Raw genomic sequence first — 17,340 nt, 5'->3', positions numbered from 1 at the left:
TGACACAGGGGAGGGATCTTATGTTAGGCCATATGTTCCAATTCGGGGTTCGGAAAGTTGATTAACTGTTCACACTATACATCCCATCCAGCGCAGCTCCTTTCAGAAAGGAAGCGATATGTGAGATACTGCCGGCCGGCCTCCCCCCCGCACCCCCCTCCCCGAAACACAGTTAATATTCCACTTGTTACAATCCGTAGCAAATTTTATGGACAAGTTATAAACCGCCGGAATTAAGCAGTTCACACAGAAATCTGCATCTTCACCTTAACCGTGTGGCAACTTCGCACCCTGTAAATTAGCCTCTGCTGAATGAATATTAAGTCCTATGGAAGGATGAAGGGTCAATTATATCACCAAATGAAGAAAAGACAAGACACCTGTCTTGGCCTCTGGGTCTGCCTTAAATTAACTTTTAATAGGGAACAAAATGTTATATTCGCTTTTCCTGTATTCTCAAATTTTCTTCAGTGGAAGCAATATGATGTTTTAAAAAATGTAAGAGAACTGAGAAACCAGAGAAGAATCACTCCATGGGCACAAGGCTTAGTTCTAACATTTTCTCTTCATGGGATCACATACATGTCCAGAAATGGCACCTACCTAAGTGCTACCAAGATTAAACTAGTTGGGATCCTGTGGGCCCCATAGGTTGGGGGAGATTCGGGGAAAAGAGGCAAGTCAGCTCTGCAGCTCAGAGTCCCAGCACAGGCATTTCTCTCAACGATCCTCAAGCCACCTTCAGCTCAGCCCTTGTCATTCTCCTCAATAACCCCAGCAGGGAAGAGACATTCAACCTACTGCTGAGTGGCCTCTCCTAGAGATGAGGGGCTCGGAAAAAAGGTAGGAAAAAGCAAAATGGTTAGGGAAAAAGTATGAACTGTTGCACCCAAATCCTCTGTGAAGTGAGGCAATTCCTTGAACATACAAATTAAACATGTAAGCTCCAGCATATGCTATAGCAGGCTAGCTCCTCTCTAAGTCCGGCAACTTCAGTTTACGGAAGGCCCATGGCTTGCTCCACGTGGCTGCAGCCCCCTTGCTTCTGAAGCCCCATCCTAGCAAAAGACCCTGGGGGTCCAACCTCCAGGGCCTCTTCACTTGCTTCAAGCGTCCACTTCCTCACCACGCATGAGGGCAAAGAACTTTCTGGAAAACCGTGTTCATGGCACTTCTCTGGGGCTGAACCCTGGAACACCCCAAGGTGGGTTCCTAAGAGATAAGTTGGAGGGTCAGGCTCCCTGAGTTACCGGTGAGGAGGTTCCCAGAATACCCTAAATCACAAATAAAAGTGCTGAGTGACACTGCATGGGTTGGGGAGCATAGCATAGGAGGTGACAGGCTAGGAGCACGCTAATAAGGAACTGAAAACTATATTCAGTGCCAACGAAAGCAGAGTGCCAACTACAGAGGAAGTGGCAGCAGGGGTCCTGGAGGGCGCGGCATGACTTAAGCGCACAACAGGGATTTCCCAAAGGTGGGACAATGTAGCTTGGGGTGTCTGGGGTGTCGGGCCACAGCCATGATATGGCAGATACAATTCCCCCATCCATCCTGCCGTCAATTAATAGCAATAATGCCACTACCAGCTTTTCTTGAGGGTTCACTCACACGACTCTGGGGTAGAGGCCGTACTGGGAGGTCCATTCTAAAGATAAAGGGTCTGAGGCTCAAGCAGGTAAGTCCCTGTCCAGAATTACAAAAGCTGGTAGCTGGATTTGGAGCCCTCGTCTTTCTGATTTCAAGGCCCATACACTTAATGATCAGCTCCATTTTATCTCCCTTGTAGCTGGATTCCTAGTAACGTGAAAATACCCACAGTGAGTCAGAACAAAGATTTGCCACACTGGGGACCTGACTAGCTTTTGACTGGGAGGCTCTCGGCAGAGATTTTCCCCTCCTTCCACCCCAAGTAGTGGGACCTCAGGGCTTCTGGGAACTGGGGAGGATGGATAAGAAGCAAAACCTCCAGAAATGAGCAGAGAAATGAGGGGGCAAACTGGATGGCAGGACCACCCAGGCTAACCTGGTCTGAAGAGCAGTCCCCATTTTCCTAACCAAGTTCTGATGGATGGTAGCATTGAGGGACCATCCTCAATGGGTGGATAGGCTTGTCCTCCACAAAACCAATCTCCAAGTGTTAGAAACACCCCTCAAAGGACTCTAGGATGTATCATCCTTGAATTTACCTACACTCTTGAGTACATTTACATTTCAACATGTATAACACTTCAGGTATAGTAACTCCTTCCTATGCAACTGTCAGGAGTGCTATGAAAATCAGTACTTCTTTTATTTGCTCTAAAATTCTTTTCCTGAAGCCTTTTTGTACTTCTTGTAGTCACAGAATCACTGTGTGACCTTTAGTCTGTCTTTTAACCTCTCTGGGCCCATTCACTTGCACAATGAGAGCTTTGACCTAAAGATTCTCCAAGGTCCCCTCCAAACTAACGATCAAAATTCCACATCCTATCTATATTCACCTTCTGATATACCACTTTGTTGCTCAACCCAACCGCACCTCACCTTTCCAAAAGATCCTTACACTTGTGATGCCTTTCTAGGGGGGGCTACTAGCCATGAGACGCCTTTGCGTGAATTAGAAAAAGACGCTGCTATAGACACAACACAGCCTTGCCTCAAAACAAAATTGGACTTTCAGCCCACAGTTGGATCATAAAACTTGCTCGATACACCAGCTGAACAGCCATCCATGGCAGCCTTGTATCTTTCCATTTGAACATTCCTGGAGCCTTGCTGCTTGTCAATCCTACCACCCAGTCAGAGCCAAATAGCAACTCATATTTATTGACTGTATTCTATGTACCAGGTACTGTGATAACTTCTTTTTTGCTTTAAATGCTATTGACTAGACTTAACGAATATTAATATCATAGATGTACACTATAAAGACAATACAATCAATACCCACATACCTATCAGCCAGTTTAAGAAACAAAAAAAATATTAAGTTTGCCTTTTCCTAATCCCATCCCCTTTCCCCCTTACTCAGAGGTAACCATTATCTTGCTTTTCCTTATAGTTTAGCCACTAGTAATTTTACGTATTTTGAACTTGTGTAAAAGGAATCACCGTGTCAGTATTCTTCCACACCTGCTTGTCTCTTTCAATGTCAAGTTTGTGAGTCACGATATTGCTGCAGGCAGCTAGTACTACCCACCATTCCACTCTCACAGACAATGAAAATATGAATACTAATTGCTCCATTGTGCAGATGAGGAAACTGAGGCTTCAGGGGGTAAAATGACTTGCCCAAGGCCACATGGTTAGTTAGAGACTCAGATGGGATTCAAATTCACTGAAGCAAATTAATCATGCAACCAGTATTAACTAGGCAGTGGCCGAGGGGGGAGGGGTGAATGAGGCAGGTCCAGCTCTGCCCTCAAGGCACAGCCAGGCCCAACCCCACATGAAGGTCTCTCTGAGTACAGAACTCTAGTTCTTGATTCCTAGGTAATGCTACCTCCCCCGCCCGACTTGAGCAGCTCTCATCTAAGGATTCTATAAGCAGAAATGCCGTCAATACTCAGGGTAGACCACTTCTAAATTCTGAAAGTGAGCCTGGCCACCATTACATCCTTATTCCAACACTAAAAACAAAACAAAACAAAACAAAACAAGACTCAGAAAAACCAACACCCCCATACGGAGAATAGCTCTAAGTTTCTAAGAAAAGGCCGACTGTAGTTGATGAAGCTCCAATTATGGTCTTGAGTCATTAAATGTGTTACCTGGCAAACACTTCACTTTAAACATCATTGCAGAATTCAGAAAAGCCAACTTCAGCCCATAACTGGAACCATCCTGGAGAAAAATGCCCGAAGGAGTCATTCTGGTTTTACAGGTACAAGATGCTATCCAGAAAAAACCAAACAAACAAAAAAAACCACAAAGGCTTTCTCGTCTTCCCTTTGCCCTCAATTTTTCACTGATGTTTTTCTTCAGGGGCAAATAGTTACCAAGGCTTGTAACTAAGGCACCTTCTAACCCCCTTTGAAGCCAAGCCCAGAAGTTGTGGGTCCCTGGAAGAGCAGCACACCCCCCCCAACCTCCTCCTGGGGGGTACACAGGAGTACCATTCCAGAAAGAAGCGAGAGAAAGTACCAGTGTGACCAGTTGACTCCAGATAGGAGATGAGGATGGACAGGAGCCCTGGCTGAGTTACCAAGTCAGCCAAGGTCAAAGGTAAGGCAAACACAGACTCAGTCAAGAGAAACAGCAAAGTGCCTTTGGCTCATCAAAAAAAAAAAAAAAAGATTAATTTATTAATCTGGACAGCAAGCATTTGTCCCTTGAGCATTTTCTCTCCATATTTACTGATCAAATCTTTGTGAATGAAAACACAAGCCTCTTAGTGGATAAAGAAAGACACACACAAAAGCCCCTCAACTGAAAAATCGAGTCCAGCAGGTCGCGATTTCACCTTTGAGTGAACAGGATGCAGCCACAAGGGGCTGGAAAGGGAGCTGGTGGCGCAGCTCCCACCGGCGTCATCGTTAATAAGGAAGCAGCAGCAGCCTGTGCAAAGCTCTCATCGCCCTGGCAAGCATCCTGATGGGGCTGAGCAAGCACGACCCACCGGTGCCACGGAAGCACAGGATCTGGGGCTGAGCGGGGGAGTGGGGCTCCCCATCCGCTGCCCGGGTGCGACTGGGGTGGCTGGGTCCAGCTCGGAAGCCCAGAATCCTTAACCAGCCCCTTGTAAGCCACCCTCTTCCGAATGTTTTTCCCACCAGTTGCAGACCCTAACTCCGGTGGCCTTGGAGGGTCCTGGAACTTAAAGCCACCAGAAACTGTCATTCGGTAGATCAGAAGGTCAGAGCTTTAACGAGGCAGCCGGAGTGCAGCCACCGGAATCTGCAGCTCTTGGCTGCTCTAAGAAGCGACTCCTCTGCAAGGGGGGCGAGGGGGGCCTTTGTGGCAATGAACAAGGCTGCCCTCAAGGAGAACCAGGGCCAGGCCTGCTTTGTTTTTTCAGGAAGGCCTGAATCTTTAGGGAGTGAGCAAGCGCGGAGCACACTGCTGGGGAACAAATCAGCCTGGAGAACTGGGGCCCGTCGGTCGGCTGAATGGGGCGGGCAGCTGGCGGCGCGAGGTGCACTGCTGGCACAGCTCGCCAGCTCCAAAATAACCACACCAATTTGCACACGAATAAGCAAACACAAAACCCCAAGGCGAGGACATTCAAAACCGAAAGCAGCTGCTAATCACCTGTTTAATTTTACTTCTTAAATTAGCTGCAGCGAAGAATTTTCAAACTCTCAAAGTACAATACACAGCTTAACATTTTCATACACCTGTAAAACCACTAAGTTAAATCCCATTACAAAAGACTCCAACTTATAAAGGAGCAGTTCAAATACAGTTCTTATCAAATACAAACAATAGAAAATGATTTAGGCAGAGAACATCAGTCACTGGAAATTAACATTTGAACAAAATTTTTTTACATAAAAACCATCTGTGTATTGAGACAGTGTACTCTGCTAAACCGCAGGCCTAATTGAGGAATGAGGAACTAAGGCATTACACAGTAACGCATTAAGTTTTGTTTTCTGTTTTTGAGTCTTGCTGAAATCTTATCAATACGGAACGTGTTGTCCTTTCCTCTCCTAAACCTAAAATGATGTCTACGTCCAATTGCTAAGACCACTTGTGGCTGACAGCTAAAACACACCCTGTCAACCTGGGGTGCTTCTGTGCCAGCATCCCCACCCAAGGATAGCTGCTTAAAAGTCCAGCCAGAGCGTAAAAGTATCAAGAAGATAAAAATGAAGTAGCAAGTCCACTGGGAAAGAAGTTAGGCAAAGAGGGAGAGCTGGTAGGTACGGGTAACAAGGTCCAGGATTAAAATGTAACACCTTTCTTTCCCCCCATCACTCTCTCCTGAGCAAAGGATGGAAAAACACCATGAACAGTTATCACCAAAATGGTACTTCATATCGTACAAAGCACTTGGTAGGTATCTTAGTTGATGTACACGGCAATTCAGTGACATGAGGATAAGGCAAATAAGCCTTGGAAAGGTTAAATGGCCTATCTGGGGTCACAGAACTAGACAGAGAAAGACCGGAGCCTAGAAGCCAGCCAGGCCCTGCCTGCCTGCCCTGCTGCTTCTCAAAAGAGCATTGTTAGAACAAGAGAGGGGTTTGGGTGCAGCGCCCAGAGCAAGAGAATGATGTGGCCTCAACAATGGAGACCCAAAAACGGCATGTGATTGCTACTTCTTCATGACGCTGTGCTTTGAAGGTAATGACACAGGTTTCACTTGAGTTCTGGCATGCTCCCCAAAAGAAAGGCCCCAGGAAGAGAAAAATAAGGGACAGAAAGGGGACAGACCATTGTGTCATGAACCTATGGTGTTTTCTCTGCTCAGCACCCCTACCTCTGGGGAACACAACCTCTCTCACCACATGCAGTTCTAAGGGGACTGTCAATCGGATGCTGGTCCAAGGGCTGGGTCTGTGACCTAAGCAAGACCAATCAGGGAACTTCCCTGAAAGTGACATTCGGATGCTGAAAGAAAGCAGGACTGTTTCCACTGGAACTGCCAAGCTCATATGTGAATCCAGGGTCCTCATGGCCTCTTTACCCAACTCATGGAAAACATTTATCTACAAAAGGAGTGAATGGGGTCAACCCACAGAGGGAAGAGATGAGGGGCACAGAGAGCCATGATGACATCATTTGAGCCCCTGGAACCAACTGTGACAAAGCCGAGAAAAACTCCTGGACTTTACAGTTACATGGGCCAATATATTCCCTTTTCTCCTTGAGCTTGAGTGAGGTCATTTGAAACCAAAAGGATGCTGAGTTATAACACATAAGACACTGTTAAGTATATACCAACCACAGACTCCATGTTTTTCAGACTATCTCTATTTTCAAAATCCTCTTTTGTGGCCCCATAAAACCACTTCCACTCATGCATTCTAGAATCTACTCTCAGCCCAGCAGCTGAAGTATCCTTCTCCAACAGCTAATCATATTACATCATTCTGTGACCCAAATCCTTCCAGTGATGTCCTATCACTGTCTCCTTTCCATGGACCTTAAGGTTCCTCTTATCCTGCAGCCCTCTTCAAACTCAGCTCCCAGCCTGTCCCCATGATATCCAGCCCATTCCCACCACTCCGCACTTCCTGCGGGTTCCCACTCACAAGTTTGGTCCTGCCTCCAGGCATCCACATTTCCTGCTGCCTCACCCCAAGCTGTGGTGGCTCCTTCCCTCCCTTAATTCAGATCTCCATCCCAATTCCACCTCCTAGAAAGCTGTCCCTTAAGCACCTCCCCCAGCATTACTTACCTCGGCTTATCGCATATCTTCAATTGCCACTACCTGGAATTATATTTTATCCTTATTCATTTGTTTACTGTCTCTCCAATGAAACCATCAGTTAGAATGTAAGCTCTCCAATGGCAGGGGCCTTCACCATGTTCACCTCCATCTCCAGTGCCTCTGCCACCATTTATTGAATAAATAAAATTCCAGTATTATGGCATCTATTCAACATCTCCCATGCGCTCAAGCAAGGCCGGCATGGAACCCTGGGCCATTCCATGTCCTCAGGCTTTTCCACCCCAAACCAAGATCTCCAGAGTTCTGCTACTGACCGGGGGTGGGCAAACTGCAGCCTGTGGGCCAAACCCAGTTGGCTGGCTGTGTATAGAATCTGTATGTTAAAAATGGTTTTTACGGATGAACATTTTATAATTGATTTGATAACAGAAAACAGTAACTCTGAACTCTTATTTCAGCAAAATGTTACCCCCCCCAAAAAAATAAAAATTATACTCAGTTATTGTTATTGCATTGTTGAATTTCATCGGTAAAAAAAAAATGTATAAATTTGTTTTCTCTCTTGTTATGTAAGTATTTATATAATAGTCTCGATATTGCCTCTTGACCCACAAAGCCTAAAATATTTACTATCTGGCCCCTTTACAGGGGAAAAAAAAAGTTTGTCAACCCCTGCTATGTAGACTGACTATGTATCAAGGGAGGGGAAAAAGAGATTTAATAGGTCAGTCCAACCCCAGCACCATCCAAGACTGATTGTTAATGAGGAAACAAGACCAGGTCCTAAGTTGCTCTTAATACCCTGGCACCCAGAAAAAAAATAATCAGGTTAAGTCTCCAATCTGCTAAAAGCTCTTTAATTCAAAGACCCTCGATAGGAAATAAATATTCTGGCTCAGCAAATACCCCTACAGGAGAAATGACCCCCATCACTTGCCCTACCCTCCATCTCCACCCACCTCCTAAATAAATAACTAAAGAAAGAACCGTGTTTTACCTTAGAACCCCTGAGAGACTTCTCTGTCTGTCCTAACTGAACTATGCATCAGTCAGTGCATTGAGCCCGCCGTTAGCCACATGCTCCTTGAGGTCCTCCAGGATTCAGAGGTCCTTGGGACAACCCCGAGAAAACTCCGCACTTCGGAACCCCATCAAATCAACCAACGCACCCCAGCAGGTGGAAGGCTGAGCTACACCCACTCCGGCCCCACCCCACAGCTGGTCCAAGAACGACTTAAACGGGAGCAGCAGGCAAAGGCTAAGACCCACTCCCATCGTGGCCAGCAAAAGTCCAGTAATGGTCTGGGAAACACAGGAGCTCAGACTCCTTGAGTTGCCAGAATACGAAAGGAAAGAGATGTGTCCTACCCTCGAAGGGAGCATATTGATGGGAGCTGTCTGGGGAAAGATGGAACCAGGGGGCTGTTGACATTCAAATCATCATTAAATGACTCAACTTTCCAGAAATAAAAGGTGTCACCGTGGGAAATCCTCTATCTTAACTTTTCTTTCTGGCTTCAGCAGAATAAAGCTGCGACGGAGCAGAGAACCAATTAATTTTTAAGCATTTCTTTAAAATTCCAAGCGTCACCCTCACCCAGTCCAGTCATTACTGATTTCCTGCTTTCCACACCCTGATCCTTAACACCGCCCTGTAAAACTGCTATGTGCTTGCAACTAACGACATAGGGGAGGCATAGGGGGAGCTCCCGGTGAGGGCATACTGGTAGCCTACGGGACTCCATCCAAATTAAATCCCCGTTTCGAGAGGTCTAGAAGCTTTGAACACATGAAAATGACTCCTCCAAGATCTAAAACCTAGTCCAAGGATAGCTTTTGCAAAGGAACAGTTACTCGGGGATTAGCTAACGTGTATTGCACTGACTCTGCCCCATGGTCTCTCGCCGAGGGTCCCTAAATATACCTCCTCCTCAAATTACAGACCCACGTGAGCCTGGATCTGTAATAAGCAAGAGGGGATACATGGCTGCTCTGTGCTGGGTAAGGCCACCTACACGTGTTCACATTAGGGACAAGGGTTCCAGCCACCATTCCCAGGAGACCCTCTTCATCTGCCTGCCTGCCTTCTCTTCCACCCAAGTGTTCAAGTCCTAGTTTCTCCCGAACTTCTCCGGAACAAGAGGGGAAAATCTGGAACCCTCTATTCAGCCTGCTAAATTCCAGAAATCAGAAGAATACATAGAAAAGACAGCCATCGATTTTCTCTACTGCTTTGTGGCCTTAGGCTTCAGAAGAGAGGCAGTGACCCAAGACTTCCCGCACTGGTGCACCTCCGAGGGCAGCCCATAAGAGAAGAAACTGGCCAGGAGTGTGACTTAACATCCAGATCCCTGCATTTGACAAATATTTGAGTGCCTACTACGTACAGGCACTGTGCCGGGGACACAACAATAAACAATACACAAGAAACCCCTACCCTCCTAAAACTTATATTCCTACGGCACATATGAATTTGAAAAAATACAACGAGAAGACAGCCCACCTCACACCTTTCCCTCAGCGTTTCTTCACACAGCATACCTTCTCCTTCATTCACTGTCTCACTCACTCATCCAGCCGTTCACGCATTCATTCATTCCAGCAACACAAACCTTGGGTCAGGCCTGCAGCTAGGTCGTGGGGGCTCCAGAGTGCAGAGGCAGAAGGGGCTGAGGGGCAGCAGCCTCCGAAGTGGGAAGGGGACGGGCATGGGGATTTGTCTCGAAGCTACAGAAGCACTCAGTTTTCACTTAGATCGTGCACGTGTCTGTGGTGGCTGGGAGGCACTGGGGAAGAGAAAAAGGCCCAGTCTCAGCACACCACTAAAGCAGGCCCCATGAATATGAAATGAGGAAGATGTGGTCGGGGCCCTCACTGAGATTCTACCCCCACAGGAGAATGTCCGGGTGTGCTGCTTAATCTCCGTTTGACCCTCCAGAACCATTATCTGCTCTTTTCCTCTCTGCTCAGGGCCTGGCAAGACTGATCGCTGCAGAATGGGTCTCCTGGCTCCCTTACTCTGGCTTCCAGTTGGGTTTGGCCAACCGAAGACACCGTCGGGAGAAGAGGGGGAGAAAGGGAAGGCGGGTATGGCCCCGTCCCTGTCTGCTGGACCTCAGTCCTCTTCCTCTGCCACCGCTCCTATCCAGGGGCCCCTTCCCACAGCTTCATGGCAGCCACTGCTCCCTCCTCTTGCCCCTTTGGACGGAGGGTCGATAACTGCTTAGCGCTGCTGAGAATCCCAGGGTCCTTCATCATTCCTCATTGAACCTTTAACTCTGTCTACACCTCTGTAAATCTTTTCAATTACCCCCTTCCGTGAGGCATCTGTTTCCTACAGGGTCCCTGACTGATAGGATACAGTGGGTGAACAAAAAAGTGCTGGGGGTATTGACAGAGAGAAACACAGCCTTCCAAGCACAGGAGGAGAAGGGAGAGAGGTTAAGAGAAGCTCGGAGACGACGTGATGCTTTGGCTGACTAAGTAAGATGGAGGCGAGAGCACTCTAGTACAGGGAGCCCCATCAGCAAAGACACAGAAGCCTCAACGCCAGCAGGACCAGGGAACTTCCAGCAGCTCAGTTCAGTGAGTGGTATGTGAGAAGAACAAGTGATGATGCTTGGGCGGGGGTTCGGGGGGGTGAGGGGGTGCACAACGACAGATAACAGCATGCCTTATAGCAATGCTGAAGCATTTGGACATCATCCTGAAGCAATGGGCAGTCTCCAAATGCCAATCACATGGCAATTTCATCCAATACTCCATGTGTTCCCAGACACATCCTTTCCTTGGTCAAACCGAAAATTGGCATTCGTTTAGGACAAATAAACATAATCCTTCAAATGGCTATTTCAGAGCACTGTGTCTGGCTGGACTCTATGGCAAAAAAATAAAAGCTATCAGAGCATGAAATATGGTTCACAGTAATATCCTTCTATGAAAACACACACACACACACACACACACACACACACACACACACACACAGCACTGTTAACAACAAGCCTTGGAGCATTAACAAGCTCAGGTGAAAACACACCAGTCATTAACAACAGATTTTGAGAAGATTACAACCTAAATAACTATCATTGGAACACGTAAGTTACTTAATATAAAGTAGTTCCATATGTTTCATTTATAATTCACGTGGCATCAGTCAGCAAGACTCCATTCAGATGACATCCACTAGAGTCACGAGATGTGCTTTTATTCTTATAAAAGGGCAGTAAAAAAAGGTGTATTCAGGAGATTTTCAGGTACTACTGGATTCTAGAATACTGTTGGATTACAAAATTTCTTAACTTCCTACCCCTTCTTTGGGTTTTTAGGTATATAAATACATATTCCTAAAATTGGCTTTAAAACGCTCGAGTAGAATAATTTTTAAAGTCTATCTGTTTGATAAGCTCCCCCATGATCAGTGTTTTTACTCTTTTTGTTGTTTCTGGGTTATAAGCAGATGGGCTGGCACATCAGCACACACATGTACCAATGTGATACCTGGTACTTAGACACAACCGTACACAAGTCATGCTTCTAAAGCAGATTATTCAAACATTTCATTTTTCCTCTTCTTTTTTCTTCTCCTAGTATATATAATGGACTCAAATGTTGAGAGCTTTCCCGTGTTTCTCTAATCACTGCCGGAATCGCTCATAAATGCTAATGAAGAAAAAAAACTTAAAAGGTACTTCCCAACTGTGCCAAATGGAGAACCTCTGAGTTTCCTACGTTCTTCCCGTGAGTTTTCATTCTCCAGGTCTGCTCCCATGCCCCTCCAATGAGTTCAGGTGTGTACACACACACCCTGACTCGGTCAGGTCAAGAGTCAGGCAGCAGTGATCACCACAAAGGGAAAGGGTGGTGGACAGAAACCCAAGAGTAAGAGGGGGGCGGCTCAGGGACAACAGCCTTGACCCCTCAAGCCCAGGTTTCTCAACCAGGGACAGAGGAAAAGAGTGGCCAGCCAAGAGAGCCAGCCTGAGACTGCTCTTACTTCAGAATCTTCAAGAAGGCTTCTCTGTGCCCCCAGTATCTCCTTAGCCTGCTAGCTAGGATTCACAGCCTTTGAACTATAGACAAAGCCTTTTAATCCATAATTTGAGCAAAAAAGCGTACCTGTGAGAGTTAATATGCACAACTGTAAACAATATGAGATCCTTCCTAATTCAGGTGCAGCTGAAAGCTAAGAAGCCAGAATACCTGAGAGGGGATGTGACTTGGGGCAGAGAGGACACCAACTTAAGCATGTTACCATTCTCCCACGGGCTGTCTTCTCTGGGTACAAAAGTGATCTGAGCATTTGAATTCCTGAGTCTGAGAGGTGGCCTCTCAGTCCAATGCTGCCAGCTGCTCAGGTGTCCATCACTACCAGCCCATCTCCCCATACTTCCCCATCTCAGCCCTCTGTCTAATAGTCCTCCACTGGGTACTACACATGCATCTGAGCCATTGTGAGATGGATTGCCAAGTCATTCATGCCACTAGGAAAGTACCAAAGCATGCTACAAATTTAGCATTTAGGAAGGCAGAGCAGAGTCTAGATTCTTCCTACAGTGTCACCTGCTCCCCCTTCTACTGCAATGTGAGCATCCATGAGTAAGACAGAACGGGTTAGACGTGCAGCAAAGCACAGGGAACTTTGCACACACCCGGCAAATGAACGGTGAGCTCCGTGGTTTCTACTCAAGAAGGTAGAAACCAAATGCATTTATCTCGCTCACCGCTGCATCCTCACAGCTGGCCCAGGGCCTAGCAGAGGGCAAGACCTGTGAATGATGGTTCAGTGAATGAAAGAAGAAGGAACAATTGGACACAGGGAACCCCAAAGTCCTAAAAGAGACTGAGAACCACTTAGCCAACCTGAGGAGGGATTGATAACATCCGTTCCAGCTTACTCCGTTGAAGTGGCTGATGTGGACAACCAAGAGACAAACCTACTCGGCCAAGATGGATGCTGTAGGATAAAACCCCACCTCTCTGCTTCCCAGGGTAGGAAACCCTGGGGAGGTGGCCACTGACCATCCCATTCACAATCCCAAAGACAGAATAAATAACTCCAATAAAAGAGCCAAGGGGTAATAATTTTTTTAAAAAATATGAGTACAATATTTGTTTAAAAAGAGCCATGGGATGCAACATGTGTGAGGCTAAGAAGGACAATGCAAGAAAGAACAATGTGCGTGTGGACGGAAATTAGAGGGATGGTATTATGGATGTGTACTACACATCTATTGGGTTGTCAGAAAAGTCATGACGTATTTTTTCTATGTTTTTCATTGCAAAATGCATCATGACTTTTCCGAAAACCCAATATATGTCCATACGTACATGTGTGTATGTATGTATGTTTATTGACACTCATGTAATTCCCAAATCTCTCCACTGAAATGACCTACAGGCAAAGACACCCCAGTCATAACAAGCAAAGACACTCTCGTAGCAAGGAGCATACCTAGCACTCGGATATTGGTCTCCACATCCATTCCCCAGCAAAAGAAAAGATCTCCTTGGAGAAATGACTAACTCCAGGGCTGGGGCAGGCTAGACGCAAGAGGAACACGGACCACATCGTTGTGCCAGAAAGTAAAGAATTGCGCAAAACAAAACAAAAAATGTTGGAGTGCATATTCGAAGAAACCAGAATGAAAGGCCTTCTATGGCCAAATCTGAGACCATTTGAGCACCAAAACAACAAAGGACAGGAATGAATTATTAAGCCATTGAAAAAATAGGACTCCACAAGTCCATACCTATAGTAAATAGACTGACCAATGAATGTAAGATAAGAAGGATGCTCTCTTACAGTAGAATGGCAAGAGCCAACTGGTAAACATGGCGAGAGTTTAGGAGTTTTGCGAGACTAGATCAGGCAAAAATCATCAATAAATGCTAACTCTAAGTGGAAATTTTGATGAGAAGCATGGTCTTAACGCATCTCCCCACAGACTGCTTATGAGTTACAAGGGAAAACATAATGACTATATAGTGGAGAAAACCAAACAACACCTTCGCCAAGTTCAAATTAAAATTAACATCCGCAAAGAGGAGTTAGATGGACATCAAGTGCCTCCAGATGTGACACCTTAAGAAGGACACAAAAACATTTATATAGTATCCTGGCCGGGGAAGCAGCACTTGAGCCTAATCATAAGAAAATAGTATTGGGTTGTCGGAAAAGTCATGAAGTATTTTTTTCTATGTTTTTCATCGCAAAAATGCATCATGACTTTTCCGACAACCCAAGAGATAAGAATGTTCCCCTGGGGGGAAAAAAACGGGATTCTTATTCTTTATAAATGCCAATGTCATAAAATACAAAGAAAGGCTGTGGAAAAAGTCCAGATTAAAGCAGACTAAAGAGACATTAAAAAAAAATACTAAAATGTAATCCTGATCCTGTATTATATACCCTGTACTTGTGGGAAAAAGAATTCTATAAAGGACACATCGGGTCAGCTGACAAAACTGGAGTATGGGTGGTAGATTACATAAAAGCATTGTGTCGATGTTAAGTTTCCTGAAGTTTATTACTGTACTGGAGTTATGTAAGGGAACATCCCCATTCATAGGAACACAAATGTATTTAGGAGTGAAGGGTCATGATAATACAATTATTCCCAAACGATTCATGGGGGGGGTGGAGTCTGTATAAAGAGAAAGCAACTAACGGAGCATGGGTGGGGGGAGGGGGATAGAATACTGACAAAGGATTGATTGAGTGGAGGATGATATATGATTGTTCTTCCCACTTATTCTTAAAAATTTTCCTAATGAAAATGAGGGGGACTAGATTTTTGCAAATTTGGGTGACCAAAAAAAGAATCAAGGGGGGGGGGCCCCGGCCGAGTGGCTCAGTTGGTTAAGAGCGCGAGCTCTGAGCAGCTGGGTCGCTGGTTTGATTCCAACATGGGCCAGTGAGCTGCGCCTGAGCTGAACTGCCACTGAGCTGCTAACAGGTGTCAGGATGGCTCAGCTGGTGAGAACAACAAGGTTTCCAGCTAGACTCCCGCATGGGATGGTGGGCTGCACCCCCAGCAACTAAGACTGAACTCAGCACCTTGAGCTGAGCGGCCGCAAGCTGCGGATGGGCGGCCGGATAGCGACTGGACTTGGAGCTGAGCTAGCTGCGCCCTCCACATCTAAGATTGAAGGACAACAACTTGGCTGTTCCCCTTCCCCAACACTGTTCCCCTTCCCCAATTCCCCAATAAAATATTAACCAAAATTTAAAACAAAATAAAAATAAATTAAAAAAAAAGAATCCAGGTCACAGAACTCTCTAACTGGTATTAGTAAACAAAGACTACACATAATCCCCAAAGTAATGAATGTGTCTTAGTATCATTTCAAAACGCATATGCACGTAAGAACTGCAATGGCAAAAGACTAGGCAATAATACACTAGAGAACTGGGATTATAACTCAATTTCCCCTTCTATTTTTCAGAATTCATAATGTTATTTAATTTTTTTAATTTTTAAAGATACTTTTGTGGCCACTGAAACGTTACTGAAAGTCTTCAAAAGTTCACTGAGTTTTCACAAAACTCGATTATGCCATCCGATGCTGGTAGACTCCAGAGGGAAGAGAACGTCACTGTGGGTTCACAAAGCACATAAAACGAAGACTGGACAACCTGGAGGTTTTCCCCTGACATGCTGCCAATTTCCTAGTTCAGATTTAGATCTTCTCCCTCTGACCAAGGGAAAAAGTCTTTTTCCAACTTCACTTCCTCATTCCGCAAATTAATGACCAGACTTTGCATCCGCCCGGGGAGCTTCTACTGAATTTTGCCCTACAGGGTTCCCCTGGACAATACCCAGGGGCAATTTGAAGAATGATCAAAATCTCAGGGGTAGCCCAACAGAGCCCTGAACTCGGAAGGTAAACTGAGCTGCCACACCACCTCTTACTGCCCAATCCTCCCACTGATGTGGGGCCAGGATGTCCACGTCCCAGCGAGGTGTTTTGCCAACATCCCTCACATCCACATCAAATATAATTTTCAAATCAATTAGCTCAAAAGCATCACAACCAAAGCAGTATCTCCCATATCCTCATTACGGGGGGCCATCCTATTCAATGCCTAATGAGAGGAAAGACAAAGGCGGTAGATGCAATAGGGTCTACTTCAAAAATTCTTTTTCTTTTAGAAAACAGATCCTCTTTTGTTCTGGTTAAACACCAATTACTCTGCTCTCTCTAACATGCAAATCAGCCAAAAATAGGGCAATACATAGCTCACTCCCCTTCTACTGCAAGTTTGAATGAAGAAAAGAGAAAGAGGACAGGGAGGGAGACAAGAAAGGGGAGAAAAAGAAGAGGGAGAGGGGAGAAAGAAGATGAGAGGCAGAGGCAGATCCCTGGGGGTCTTCAATTCCAAGGACTTTTGTGCTCAGAGAAAGCCCTTTTCAAAGGGCTTTTTTGTGTTATCTGTGGCAGTGCCCACAAGCAGTGATTTTACCATTATCCATAAAAATAAAGCAAGAAAAGAAAAAGCGTACTGAGGTCTACAACGTAAGCAAGAAAAATAAAAGTGGCCAACAAAGCTACTGCCCACAGCTCCCACTTGCTACAAACACTGTCCCCAAAAGTCATGTCATGGTCATCATGGACCTGGGAAAGAGAACAGAGAAAGGTGGACAGACAGGCAGATGGCGTCCTGGCCTTCGATGGTGCAGGTCCCCAGCCAGGTGAGGGTCTGGGGATGTCCTAAGCCAGGAAACACCCAACTCCAGCTCTCACTCAGGCACCTGGTGGTGCTTTGTTTCAATTTGATTTTCTTCGTTGGTTTCGCTGAACGAATTTCAATCCTATAAATACATTATTACTTTAAAAAAAATTTTTTTTAGACGCAGGTATGTAAAAGGGTATAATCCTAGTTCCTCACAGCTCCAAAGAATGTCTACGGCAGGGCTTCTCAGACATTCCTGTGCACAAGAATTACCTGGGCAGCTTGGTAAACTGCAGATTCTGACTCCAAGGTCTGAGCTTCTGCATTTTTAACAGACTCCCAG

The 17,340-nt window shown here is 45.7% G+C and overlaps 1 protein-coding gene across 10 annotated transcripts in view; it reads right to left on the bottom strand.

Annotated features, from left to right (window-relative positions):
• The window catches only part of MSI2 (musashi RNA binding protein 2), a 400,159-nt gene that overhangs the window by 298,953 nt on the left and 83,866 nt on the right, over nucleotides 1–17,340 (bottom strand). The gene's annotated exons all lie outside the window — the stretch shown is intronic.

Source organism: Hipposideros armiger, unplaced genomic scaffold, assembly GCF_001890085.2.
Source record: "Hipposideros armiger isolate ML-2016 unplaced genomic scaffold, ASM189008v1 scaffold_29, whole genome shotgun sequence".
Classification (NCBI taxonomy): Eukaryota; Metazoa; Chordata; class Mammalia; order Chiroptera; family Hipposideridae; genus Hipposideros; species Hipposideros armiger.
This window is presented reverse-complemented; position numbering and strand designations above follow the sequence as displayed.